The sequence below is a fragment of the Protopterus annectens genome, chromosome 4.part0 (genome assembly GCF_019279795.1).
Source record: "Protopterus annectens isolate FY-2018-M chromosome 4.part0, PAN1.0, whole genome shotgun sequence".
NCBI lineage: Eukaryota > Metazoa > Chordata > Ceratodontiformes > Protopteridae > Protopterus > Protopterus annectens.
In genome coordinates this window covers 965054541-965067978 of record NC_056733.1, presented here as the reverse complement: position 1 = coordinate 965067978, position 13438 = coordinate 965054541, and the positions used below count along the sequence as shown (strand labels likewise).

At 39.9% G+C, this 13438-nt stretch overlaps 1 protein-coding gene and 1 pseudogene across 2 annotated transcripts in view; both read left to right on the top strand.

The window, feature by feature from the left end:
- The window catches only part of LOC122800100, a 66202-nt pseudogene extending 61900 nt beyond the window's left edge, over nucleotides 1–4302 (top strand).
- CNOT6 (CCR4-NOT transcription complex subunit 6) overlaps nucleotides 1–13438 on the top strand; it is a 1957714-nt gene that overhangs the window by 1051924 nt on the left and 892352 nt on the right. The gene's annotated exons all lie outside the window — the stretch shown is intronic.

The following is a 13438-nucleotide window of genomic DNA, read 5'->3' as shown; positions in this document are numbered from 1 at the left end:
TGGTAATTCATGGGAACTGTTTTTTTTTCCCAAAGGGGATGACACATTTTCTGGCATTGAGCTTAAGGCCATGGTTCTGACACCAGTCGGTCTCAGGGAGGCATTTTCTGGAGGATGTCAACATCACTTGGGGAGTTAATAATAGCTCCCAACTTGCAGTTGTCTGCAAACTTGGTCAGCCAGAGTCCCTTCGTGTTGGCCTGGACTGCAGAGAAGTAGATACCAAACAAGAGAGGACCCAGGACCAAACCCTGTGGGACTCCACTCGTGACTGGTCGGCACTCTGACTTGGAGTCGGCTGCTTTCACATTGTGGGTTCTATCTGTGAGCCAGTTTACAACCCACCTAGTGATGTATGTGTTGATGCCTAGCTTAGTGAGTTTTTCTGTGATTCCTGAGTGGGGAATGGTATAAAGGCCTTGGCCAGATCAAGGTAGGTTGTATGAACCACCTTGCCTTCATCCACAGCGCTGGTGACTGACTCGAAGACGACCAAGTTGAGCAGGCATGATCTGCTCTTCACAAAACCAAACTGTGTGGGATCCAGAGTTTGGAGAGTCCCTATATCCTTAAATTAGAAAAACAAAAAAATGGAGAAGTCCTTGCAGTGCATTGAAGCAACTTCAACTCCCTGCAAAGACCTCCAGTTTTTTGTTTTTCTAGTTTTTGTGATATTTTTACCCAGTTTGTGTTATTCCCTGTATCCTTGTTTATTAGGTCCATGAGGATGCGTTCCATAGCTTTGCATATCATTCTCGTCAGGCTAATGGGGCGATAGTTCTTAGGGTCTGTAGTCCCTCCTCCTTTGAGGAGAGGGATGACTGTAGCAGTGCGCCATTCGGTAGGGACAAAGCCTGAGGTGAGGCTGTGGTTGAACAGGGCACACAGGTGAGGTGCCAGTTTGCTCTGTAGTTCATGTAGAACACAGCCAGGGATATTGCCAGGTCCCATAGAAGCTGTATTCTTAACCTTGGACAGCGCAGTTTTAACTTGTGCAGCAGTAATACTGGGTGCCTGGCAGTCTACTGGTATTGTAATTGGTCCTTTGGGGGGGTAGAGTTGCCACGGAGTCTTTTGGCCAGTATATCGGCAATATCTTTTGGCTCAGTATAGGAGGTACCATTGTGCAGTAGCTCAGAGCAAATCAGGGTATTGCCATGGAGATTTTTTACACAACTATAGAAGGCCTTGTGGTTGTCTTTACTGTCTGCTGCAATTCTATTTTCATAGATGGCTTTAGAGAACTTGATGAGGGATCTCAACATTTTGTTGATGCTGATAAGGGAATTTTTTTAGTCTTGGGAATTCACCTTATTCCGCATCCGTTTCCTCCTTCTGTTGTAGAGTTTGTTTATGGCAGGGGACCACCAGATTTGTTTCTCTTTTTGGAGGAGAGCATCTTGGTTGTATTGGGTATGGTGAGATCCACGCTTTGAGTACATGTACATACAGTGCATTGGTATATAGACACCTGCTGCAGCTTGAAAGGCCCCAAAGTTCCTCACCAAAAGGATAAAGGCCCATGATTTGAATGATGAATTTCCTTCAAAAATCTAGATCCCCTCAGAACCCACAAGGATGGAGACTTTAAACCTTGACACGGTTATAAATAGAACGTGCTGAGGGGACAGATCATCACCCAGAGACTCCGGCAGAGCACCTCTGGTCTCTGTTTAAGAGGAATCTTGACCAATGGATGGGAGATTGCAGGGAGGCACAGCAAAATGATAGGGCATAGTTTTTATTCAAACTAAAGGGGTGCCAAGCCATATGAACCTATGAACCTATGAACCTATATGATTCGGCGGTATGCAACTATTAAGCATTTGCATGGGTGCCATTTTGGACCTGTCCAACTTAAATCAGTTTCTCAGGGTGCCAACATTCAAAATGTTGACCCTTCAAAAATTACTACCAATGATGATTTCTCAGGCCTTCATGGTCTCAGTAGACTTAAAAGACAACTATTTGCACATTCTCATACAAAAGTCGCACACAAGCTTTCTTCGCTTCAAAGCAAGCTCCAGTCACTGAATTTTCAGCACTGCCGTTTGGATTGTGTGTGGCTTTAATGGTTTTAACAAAGTGCTTGGCTTCTGCTGTTGCTTTCTGCAGGACCGAAGAGTCCAGATTTACCCCTGCCTGGATGCTTTCCTGATGCAAGCCACAGATCTGTTAAAAATCCACAAAGATCTGAAATTCAGACAGGACCTCCCGACTTCCTTGGGGTTCATACTAAACCTCAAGAAATCCATGATTGTCCCAACCAGATAGTTTTCCTAGGGGCATGTCTGGACTCTCTACTTTAGAGGGCCTTCCTCCCTCACCTTTTTGACAGACTACTTCCAAAAAATCCAGGAAAAAGTGCATCACAGCCAGAGAATTCCTCAGTGTGCTGGGATAATGGCATCCTGTATCATCATGGTGTCCCTAGCCAGGCTGTACAGGAGGAAGCTTCAGTGGTACTTGAAACGAAAAAAGGCAACACCAACCAGGAATGAACACGAACCAATGAGAGGATCCAAAAGCATTTTATTCCACAAACGCTAGTACTGTACACGTTTTCGTCATCAACTTCCTCAGTGAATGAAAAGCAACCACTAACAACCCTATATATACACAAACCTACTAACATCAATTGAATCAATAAATCAATTCTTAAAAACAGTTAATCAATTGGTTAATTCTAAAATAAACATTTTCACAAAGTAAAACTCGTACATTTAATAATTTAATTAAAACCACATCTAATAGTCACACCAATTTTAGAATTCATCCAAAACTTTTAATAAATAACAAATAAAATAAAATGAAATAAAATAAAAATAAAAACATTCGATTCAATCTTTTAACTTGTAATATACTGTGTATGTCTCCATCAAGTGGTGAAACTAAATATGGCATTTAAATTAAATAGTTGTAAAAATGTATGTACATAATCTGTATAAAAGCTTATAAGAATGAGTTTAAATGATCATTTTGAATTGACTTTAAATTAATGTTTTCACTACATCCTATATGTATTAAATTAATGAAACAAAGATAGAAGTTAAAGTTTAGCAGATCTAATTTTAAGTATAGGTGCAAGAGATACCATTTCATTAAGACCTGGAGGTCTACTAGAATCCAACACAAGTTGCCAATAAAGCTCCCTATACTCAACAAGTGTTTCCCACATACCACCCCTTGGACTCATCGCAACCACTTCCAAGATAAAAAATTGAAAGCCAGATGTTTTACAAGTGGTGGTGTGCTTGTATAGTGCATTTTTCTAATTTTTTGTTCTTATTTCATATAGATGCTCGTAGATCCTCTGCTTTAACTTCCTTTCGCTTTTCCCAATGAAAAATGATTCACATACCTTACAAGTTGCTATGTAAACAATCCCTTTGGTGTTACAGTTAGCATAAGTATTCAACATTAATTTCCTTTTCCTGGAATTTAAATAGTCTCCTGTTGATAAAAATGTACAATAATTACAACACCCACATTTGTATAAACCCTTCTTCTCTTTTTTACCACTCAGTATATTACCTTGATCTGAGCCCCTCTCTAATATATTTTTAATGGTGTTGCCTTTTCTATATATGTAAACCAATTATTTTTCAAAAATATACTTCAAGTCTGAAATTTTCGTAAAGTTGTTCCATTCCTTGTCAAAGATTTTCTTGATGCCTCTAGAATTGAGAAACACTTGTTGAGTATAGGGAGCTTTATTGGCAACTTGTGTTGGATTCTAGTAGACCTCCGGGTCTTAATGAAATGGTATCTCTTGCACCTATACTTAAAATTAGATCTGCTAAACTTTGACTTCTATCGTTGTTTCATTAATTTAATACATATAGGATGTAGTGAAAACATTCATTTAAAGTCAATTCAAAATGATCATTTAAACTCATTCTTATAAGCTTTTATACAGATTATGTACATACATTTTTACTATTTAATTTAAATGCCATATTTAGTTTCACCACTTGATGGAGTCATACACAGTATATTACAAGTTAAAAGATTGAATCAAATGTTTTTATTTTTATTTTATTTCATTTTATTTTATTTGTTTATTAAAAGTTTTGGATGAATTCTAAAATTGGTGTGACTATTAGATGTGGTTTTAATTAAATTATTAAATGTACGAGTTTTACTTTGTGAAAATGTTTATTTTAGAATAATTAACTAATTGATTAACTGTTTTTAAGAATTGATTTATTGATTCAATTGATAGTAGGTTTGTGTACATATAGGGTTGTTAGTGGTTGCTTTTCATTCACTGAGGAGGTTGATGATGAAAACGTGTTGTAACAGTACTAGCGTTTGTGGAATAAACTGTTTTTGGATCCTTTCATTGGTTCGTGTTCATTCCTGGTTGGTGGTGCCTTCTTTCGTTTCTTTGTTGTTTTTGCACCATTGGTCCCTGCTTTTGGTTATCAGTTTGTGATGGAATCCAGGGCTGGCATGGACAACACCTTCAGAGGATCTGAAACAGGAGAGATTCGTAAACTTATCGGTCAGTTGATACAGCTGGTAGCACTATTGACTCCAATCAGCCAATCTCTAGCTACGCTGTTATCGTCACCACTGATACCTGGGAACCAGGAAGAGGCTCAGCAATGCAATGTGCCTGCAGTTGGTGTTTCACGCAAAGAAATGTTGCCTAAAGAAGTCAGTGAACGAGGGGAAAACGTTGCCAACAGTAGTTTGGACGACTTTCCCCACATTACTATTCTTAACACTACTGAGGCAATAAAGAAACGAGAGGTGGAGACAAGCGAGGAGGTTCGCATTTATCAGCAGAAAGGGACAGAGTACTTTCAGGTAGCGAATTTCGGCTATCCGAATTTTTAAATGTTAAATTTGACTTTAACACTAAACGGTGTAATACAAGCACTAATGTGAGTTACAATACCATGTTAAATGACTTGGATCATTATCTTTTTAAATACAAAATGTTGGAAATGGATTGTTCATATTTGAAGCACTGTTTACAACTGAAAATAGTACCAAAGGGTTTTAGGGTATGTAAGTACCCAAACAATGTTATTAATGGTACAGATTTTCACAATGATTTAATTTTTGTTTTTGACAATTGTAGATTTGACATTGAGAGCAATTGTCAAAAACAATGAAAAGGAAATGGAGAAATTGTTTATTGATATAAACAATATTAATAAGGGGATTACAAATGATTTATTGTATACTGTTGAACTAGAGAATGAAAAGTACCACAAATTACTAAAGGATGTTGAAATTAGATGTAAAGAAGTTTTAGACAGGAAACTAGGTAAAGTAGATAGAGACTTAAATGAATATAAGAACAAAACCCACTACCCAAAACCAAAATTAACACAGGGAAGGGGTTATGGAAGATGGGGTAAAGAACCTTTTGATGAAAATGTGTGGGAAGAAGCTGAGATTGGGGATAGTAACAATGATGTGGTTGAATATCCCCCACTAAGAAGGTCAGAAAGACTAATGGATAAAGAACCTGTAGACTACTGTTCAAAAAAACTACATGGGGAGGGCCTGGAGGCCCCAGTGGAGGAAAGGACAAGCTTGGAATTAATGAATGTTTTTACACATGAAGGTAACAAATGGACATTTAAGGATTTTAACATTTTTAATTTTTCTAGTGTTTCCATTAACAAATCTTTTTTTGACTTATTTACAAAAGGTTTTGGTTTTATTCCAAATCAAAGAACCAATATTTTTAAATTACTTGTTGACATAAAACTATTCATTAGGAAGAAAAATTTAGAATTGTTCTTTAATGGAAAAAATATAACCATTGGAAATGAATGTTTGAAACGTAGAAGCACTTTCAACCCACCATTGCACCCACAACTTAGAAACTTTGAATTAAAAGTGGGAAGAGAACTACGATCAAACCTGAACCATCAATATGTACACCCCAATTTAACTCCTAGTGAAATGGATGTCCTGAAGGAAATTAGCAACAACAGGAGTGTCAGGGTTATGAAACCCGATAAAGGTGGAGGGGTGGTATTAATGGATAGTATTCAATACGAGGGGAAAATGATGGACATTCTTAATGACTCCGACAAATATTCCAGAGTATCTATCAATGAAATCAACATTGCATACAAAAGAATGAGTGCTATTAAATGACCTATTGTTAGAGGGTTCAATTGATTTTGAAACATACAGGTTTTTACATGTGGAGAAACCAAAGGTGCCATGCATATTTGGAATCCCGAAGGTGCACAAAAACTCACAGGACCCACCGCTTAGACCTATTGTCTCAGCAGAAGGATCCGTGACAGCACCACTAGCTAAGTTTGTGGATTCAAAGGTGAAATGTGTACTAGAAGGAAACAAGAATGCATTGGTCGACTCCTGGGACTTTTTGAGAAAATTGGAACCTTCTTTGTTTTGCGATAGCATTGCATTTGGTACGCTTGATGTTGTGGATTTATTTACGTGTATACCACACAAACTAGGCATGGAATGGTTTGAAGAAATGTTGGTTGACAGCAAAAAAATCTCACACAAAGACTTCAGAGTTCTATTAACCCTTATGGAAACGGTCTTGAAAAACAATTGTATATACTTTCAGGGTGAATATTTTAAACAAGAAAAGGGAGTAGCCATGGGGGCACATTGTGCTCCCACATATGCCAACATTATTATGATTTACTGGGAAAATAAATATCTTTTGAATTCACCCTACCAGGGTTATTGGATTTTATATGGTCGATTTCTGGATGATTTATGTTTTTTATGGATTGGCGAACATGAAAACTTTGACAAGTTAGTAGAATATGTGAACAACACTACAGATTTTCTTGAGTTTACTTTCAATTTTAATCCACATGAACTAACTTACCTTGATGTTCACATTACCAAAAACAATGGTCATTTTGCATCTAAGGTTTACAGGAAAGAAACCTTTTCTAACTCCTATTTGTACTGTACTAGTTCCCATCCACCACATCAGAAAAAAGGGGTGGTAAAGGGACAGTTAGTACGGTTAAGCAGGATGACCTCTGAAGATGAGGTGTTTTTAAGTGAGGTAAGAACACTTAGAGAACTGTTTTTAAACAGAGGATATCCAAGGGAATTTTTTGATAAAATTTCAGAAGTGTGTAAAAACAGAAATGATAGATTTGCCCCTATTTTAGGTAAAACTCAAATCTTGGACGGAACAAAAGAAGTAACCAAACCAAAAGAAGATTACACATCTAGTTTAATTACAACGTATGACGGTAATTCTAGAGGCATCAAGAAAATCTTTGACAAGGAATGGAACAACTTTACGAAAATTTCAGACTTGAAGTATATTTTTGAAAAATAATTGGTTTACATATATAGAAAAGGCAACACCATTAAAAATATGTTAGAGAGGGGCTCAGATCAAGGTAATATACTGAGTGGTAAAAAAGAGAAGACGGGTTTATACAAATGTGGGTGTTGTAATTATTGTACATTTTTATCAACAGGAGACTATTTAAATTCCAGGAAAAGGAAATTAATGTTGAATACTTATGCTAACTGTAACACCAAAGGGATTGTTTACATAGCAACTTGTAAGGTATGTGGATCATTTTTCATTGGGAAAAGCGAAAGGAAGTTAAAGCAGAGGATCTACGAGCATCTATATGAAATAAGAACAAAAAATGAGAAAAATGCACTATACAAGCACGCCACCACTTGTAAAACATCTGGCTTTCAATTTTTTTATTTTGGAAGTGGTTGTGAGTCCAAGGGGTGGTATGTGGGAAACACTTGTTGAGCATAGGGAGCTTTATTGGTAACTTGTGTTGGATTCTAGTAGATCTCCGGGTCTTAATGAAATGGTATCTCTTGCACCTAAACTTAAAATTAGATCTGCTAAACTTTAACTTCTATCGTTGTTTCATTAATTTAATACATATAGGATGTAGTGAAAACATTAATTTAAAGTCAATTCAAAATGATCATTTAAACTCATTCTTATAAGCTTTTATACAGATTATGTACATACATTTTTACAACTATTTAATTTAAATGCCATATTTAGTTTCACCACTTGATGGAGACATACACAGTATATTACAAGTTAAAAGATTGAATCGAATGTTTTTATTTTTATTTTATTTCATTTTATTTTATTTGTTATTTATTAAAAGTTTTGGATGAATTCTAAAATTGGTGTGACTATTAGATGTGGTTTTAATTAAATTATTAAATGTACGAGTTTTACTTTGTGAAAATGTTTATTTTAGAATAATTAACTAATTGATTAACTGTTTTTAAGAATTGATTTGTTGATTCAATTGATGATAGTAGGTTTGTGTATATATAGGGTTGTTAGTGGTTGCTTTTCATTCACTGAGGAAGTTGATGATGAAAACGTGTTGTAACAGTACTAGCGTTTGTGGAATAAACTGTTTTTGGATCCTTTCATTGGTTCGTGTTCATTCCTGGTTGGTGGTGCCTTCTTTCGTTTCTTTGTTGTTTTTGCACCATTGGTTTCTGCTTTTGGTTTTCAGTGGTACTTGAACATGTGGTGCCAGAGTTCTCAGTCCCTGGACACGGAAATGCACCGAATACCCTGCCTCAGACAAGAGTTTGGTGGATACAGGCTTGCACCCAAAGTTGGGGGCCTGTCTTTCAGATTTACACCCCAGGGACAAACCCTCACCACTGATGCTTACCCCCCCCCCCAGGCTATATCCCATGGGACTCTCAGTACAAGAGGAAGCACATAAATTAGAAAAAAAAACTTATGGTAGTACATAAAGATTTACTGGGCTTCAAATAAAAATGGATACCAGGGATGTTCTTTGTGTTTCACTGTTGCAGTTGGGTTATCTGCCTGCAGGTAGCCCTCAGCTGGCCTGAATACCAGAGTCTTTGGATTTCTGCGTCTGATGCTTCTTCCATGACATCAGGTCGTCAGGGGTATAAAACATGCAGCGGACGCCATTACATCAGTCTTTCTTGCCGTGTGGTGCTCGAAGCAGTTTGCAAGTGCCGGTCGGCCAATTCCTGAAATTTTCGTTTTTCGAGTTTCAGACCCGAAGTCTTCAAAAAAGATAAGTACCCCATTGGGGATCCTTTTTTTCTTGCTGTAACTGATGTCAGAAAAAATTAATTGTCTTGCCTGGGAAAGCAAATACCTCCGAGATTTTCATTCTTACTGCGTCACCTGTTTAGGCCCAGACCATGATGCCCCTCACTGTCTGTTTTGTGCCTTGTTCAATGCCCGAACTATTCGTCGTCAGGCTATTTTTGTAGCCAAATACTCTAGTTCTCGATCTCCGTACTCCGAAATGGCTTTAAGCCATTCTGACTATCAGTCTTCCGAAAAAACAGAAGGATAAAGACAGAGACAGACTGCATAGGTCCAAAACTGCTGACAACCCTTCCGCTCAGCTAGTCGCCAGTCCGCTGGTACTCAGTGAGGTGCTTTCGAAGCTCCTGATACCCACTACTACAGATTTGCAGGTCCCTACTGAGACCCATTCGGAGTCCAGTATGCCGCGAGATGCGTCTTCGACTATGGAACCTGCAGATGTCTCTCCCTTGCATGGGTCCGGAGCTGCTTTGAAGGCACCGGCTTCTGAGGGTGTATTTAGGCCTACAGAATTTCATATTAAACCGACAGCATCGTTTCCAACTAATTCCTCAGGCCTAAAACTCGCACTACGCCTATAAAACAGACAACCAAACCGATGACTCAGGCCCATATGCCTCAAAAACAAATGCTTAGAATGGCTGAAGACCTTATTACCAGGATTTGCCCTTCTCTACTTATCAGGATTCTGATGCAGAGGATTCCATTCCTTCTGCTTCTCCACCAGAAGATTTTTCTTTTGGTGAAACTTTGCATACCCTTCGGGAGCATTTCCGCTGGGAAAGCCAGGACTATTCTGAGTCCAAAAAGAGACTTAGGGAATTCTTACTCCAGCCTCAAGACAGGCCTGTAACCATCTCTCCTGTTCTGGCTATTGTAGATGATGTTTTCTTGGAGTCTAGCCTTACCCCAGACACTTTACCTCCAGCTCCCAGAAAACCTGATGGGTACTACAGAGTACCTGACTCACAAGTTCCTCTTTAAGAATCCTACTGTGGATCCAGAGACCATTTCCCAAGGACCAAAAGGCATTAAGGCTACTGCTGCCCAAAACACTATCCCTTCTGATAGAGATTCTAGAGCCTTAGACAGATGGGGTAAGAAGGTTTACACTTCTGCTATTTTGGCCATTAGGGCTCTAAATTGCCAGTTAAGTATCAGCAGCATATTATGGGACTACTTAAACTGAAAATGATGTTTCCTGACTGTGCCGAACACAAAGACTTGCAAGATTTAATGCATTCTGTAGAACAAGTTAATAAACATACTTTGCGATGTGGTTTTGATGCTTTAGAAGCATCTTGCAGGGCTGCTGTGACTGGGTCTGTACTTAGAAGGCATGCTTGGCTTAAGGAACAAAACCTGCCAGATAATGTTAAAGCTAAATTACTGGATGCACCCTTAAATTAAGACCGCCTTTTTGGTAGTAAAGCAGAGGAAGTCCGAAAAAAGATGGAGGAAAAGGCTAAATCTATGCAAACTGTTAAAGATTTTCTACAAGTACAGCCTCCCAGATTCAGTAGGCACTGGCCTTCAAAGAACTTGTTATTTCCAGTCCCTTCCAGGCCTTCTTAGTCCAAACCCAGGGGCAGCAGACCCCCATAGGTAGGTACTAGGCTATCTGCCCGAGGGCATTTTACCTAGCGTGAATGCGTCAGCTTTCGCCGTCCCACTGATTAACTGAGATTCTGCCAAGAAGAGCCAATGAAGTGATCCCAGGGGTGTATTTTCTGTTACCCATCCACTCATCAAGGTTTCTCTTGAGTGTTAGTGAGAGGCTCTGCCTAATGTAGTTAGGAATTTTGTTTCAAAGCATGGGGAGTCTCTGTAACAGGAGTCAATTCCTCCAGCATGTTCTATTTATTGTTGTGGCGAGGTTTAGCTCACTAGAGCGAGTGGCTCGCAGTGACTTGGATTTCTTTTGTGGAGCATGTCCATCAGTTCTGAGTTGGACACTGTTTTGTAAGTCAGGCAGAGATCACCTCTGAGTAAGCAATATGCCACTGAGTACAGCCAGAGTTTTTCCAGTCGGGCTGCATATGACATATATGTTTGAGGCCAGTAATCTTCTTGGTGAGGTACTTTTGTGGTCTTTCCAGCTGTTGGAAGTGTCTTGTGAGGTACATCCCAAATGGGGCATTGTACTCTATGATGGGTCTGATGAGTGATGAGTAGAAGGGGCACTATAACCTCTTTGTTTCTAGATGCGAACCCTTTAGTAATTACATGGGCTACATAGAAGGATTTCCTAACTGTTTTGGCAATGTGATTGTCAAAGGAGTGATTACTATCTACATGGGTCCCCAGATCTCTTATTACCTCTTCTGTCTTAAGGGGGCTGCCACCCAAGTGATAATTCATGGGTGTTTTGTTTTTCCCAAACGGGATGACTATGCATTTTTGGCATTTAGCTTGAGACCATGACTTTGACACCAGATGTCTGTCTCAGTAAGGCCCTTTTGGAGAATGTCCGTGTCAGCCGGAGAGTCAGTTATGGCTCCCAGTTTGCAGTCGTTGGCGAACTTGGTTAGCCATAGTCCTTCTGTGTTTGTCTGTACTTCTGAGAAGTATATGTCGAACAGTAGGGGTCCCAGGACCGAGCCTTGTGGAACACCACTTGTGACTGGTTTAGAGTCGGACCTGGAGCCTGCTATTCTTACTGTGTGGTTCTGTCTGTAAGCCAGTTGGCAACCCATCTTGTGACGTAGGGGTTTATATTCAGGCTGGTGAGTTTTTCTATAATTCCCAAGTGGGGAATGGTGTCAAAAGCCTTGGCGAGGTCAAGGTAGGCTGTGTGAACCACCCTCCCATCATCTATGTCCTTGGTGACTGTCTCGAAGAAGTCAACCAGGATTAGTAGGCTTGATCTGCCCTTAAAGCCGAACTGAGTCTGGTCAAGTGTTTGGAGGTACCCAATGTCTTTGTTAATAAGTTCCATGATAATGCACTCCATAGCCTTGCAGACCAGGCTAGTCAGGCTTATGGGGCGATAGTTACCAGGGTCAGTTGTGGCACCTCCTTTGTGGAGCGGAATAACTGTTGCTGTGCACCATTCTATGGGTACGTAGCCTGTGGAGAAGCTGAGGTTGAACAGTGTGTTTAGGTGGGGGGTTAGTTTGTTCTGTAGTTCGTGCAAGATGCAGCCTGGGGCACCATCTGGCCCCATTGGACACTCTGCTTTTGGCTTTTGAAAGGGCTGTTTTCACCTGTGCGTCTGTGATTTCCGGGACACTACACTTTTCCGGTATTGTTGTGGGCCCTTTTGGGGGTGAGAGGGGGGTGAAGTTTGCACTGAATCTATCTGCCAGGATGTTGGCAATATCAGTAGGTTCAGTATATTTTGAGCTGTATTGCACTAGCTAGCTCAGAGCATATCTGTGAGTTGCCACTTAGATTCTTGACATAGCTAAAGAAGGCTTTGTGGTTATCTTTGGAATCCTTGGCTATTTTTCTTTCGAAGTTGGCCTTGGATGATTTTATGAGGGACCTTAGTTTCTTACTGATACTGATCAGGGATGTCTTTCCTTCTTCGGATTTGCTTTTTTCCTGACCTAGTTTACTACTTCTATTGTATAGCTTGTTTATGGCAGAGGTCCACCAGACTGGTTTCCTTCCCTTAGAGGAGTGAGTCTTGGTTTTGCTAGAGATGGCACGATCCATGCATCTTTGTAGGTGCTCATAGAGTGCATTTGTAAAGGTTCCTGCATATTGGACACTTATCTTTTAGTGTGTGGGCTGTGAAACTTACCACCTCTGTCTTAAGTAAGGTGAAGTTTGCTATAGAAAAGTTTTTCACAGTGGTTTCCTTGTTTGGGGGTGGTGGTGTGGTGTGGACATCCAGAGTGATTAGTTTATGGTCTGATCTAACCAGTGACTGGTTGACCTCAGGTGCGGAACACCTGTCGCCCATGTTGGTGATGACCAGGTCCAGTATGTTTTCTCCTCTGGTAGAGGAGTTTACCAGCTGATCCAGGGCATTTGAGTTGATAAATTCCAGGAAGCGTTGGACCTGGGAGTTTCTACTTGAGTAGTTTTCCCAGTTAGCGGTAGGGTAATTGAAATCACCCAATATCAGGGTGTTCGGTAGGACCTTCATGTTTTCCAGTGTCTCCAGAAAGGCGGAGTGGTGGTCCTGGGTCATGGAGGGTGATCTGTAGCAGGCCACAATTTGCATTACAGATTTGCCCGATGTTAGTTGCACATGGATGATCTCAGAGGTATCATGCTGCACCACTAACCTGGAGGTGTAGGTATCCTTGATGAATATGGACACACCCCCTCCTTTTGTGTTTCGGTCCATGTTCTGTGGCCGAAATATGTGGTATGAGTTGTAGCCCGGTAGGGCTGGGATGCTCTGTGGAG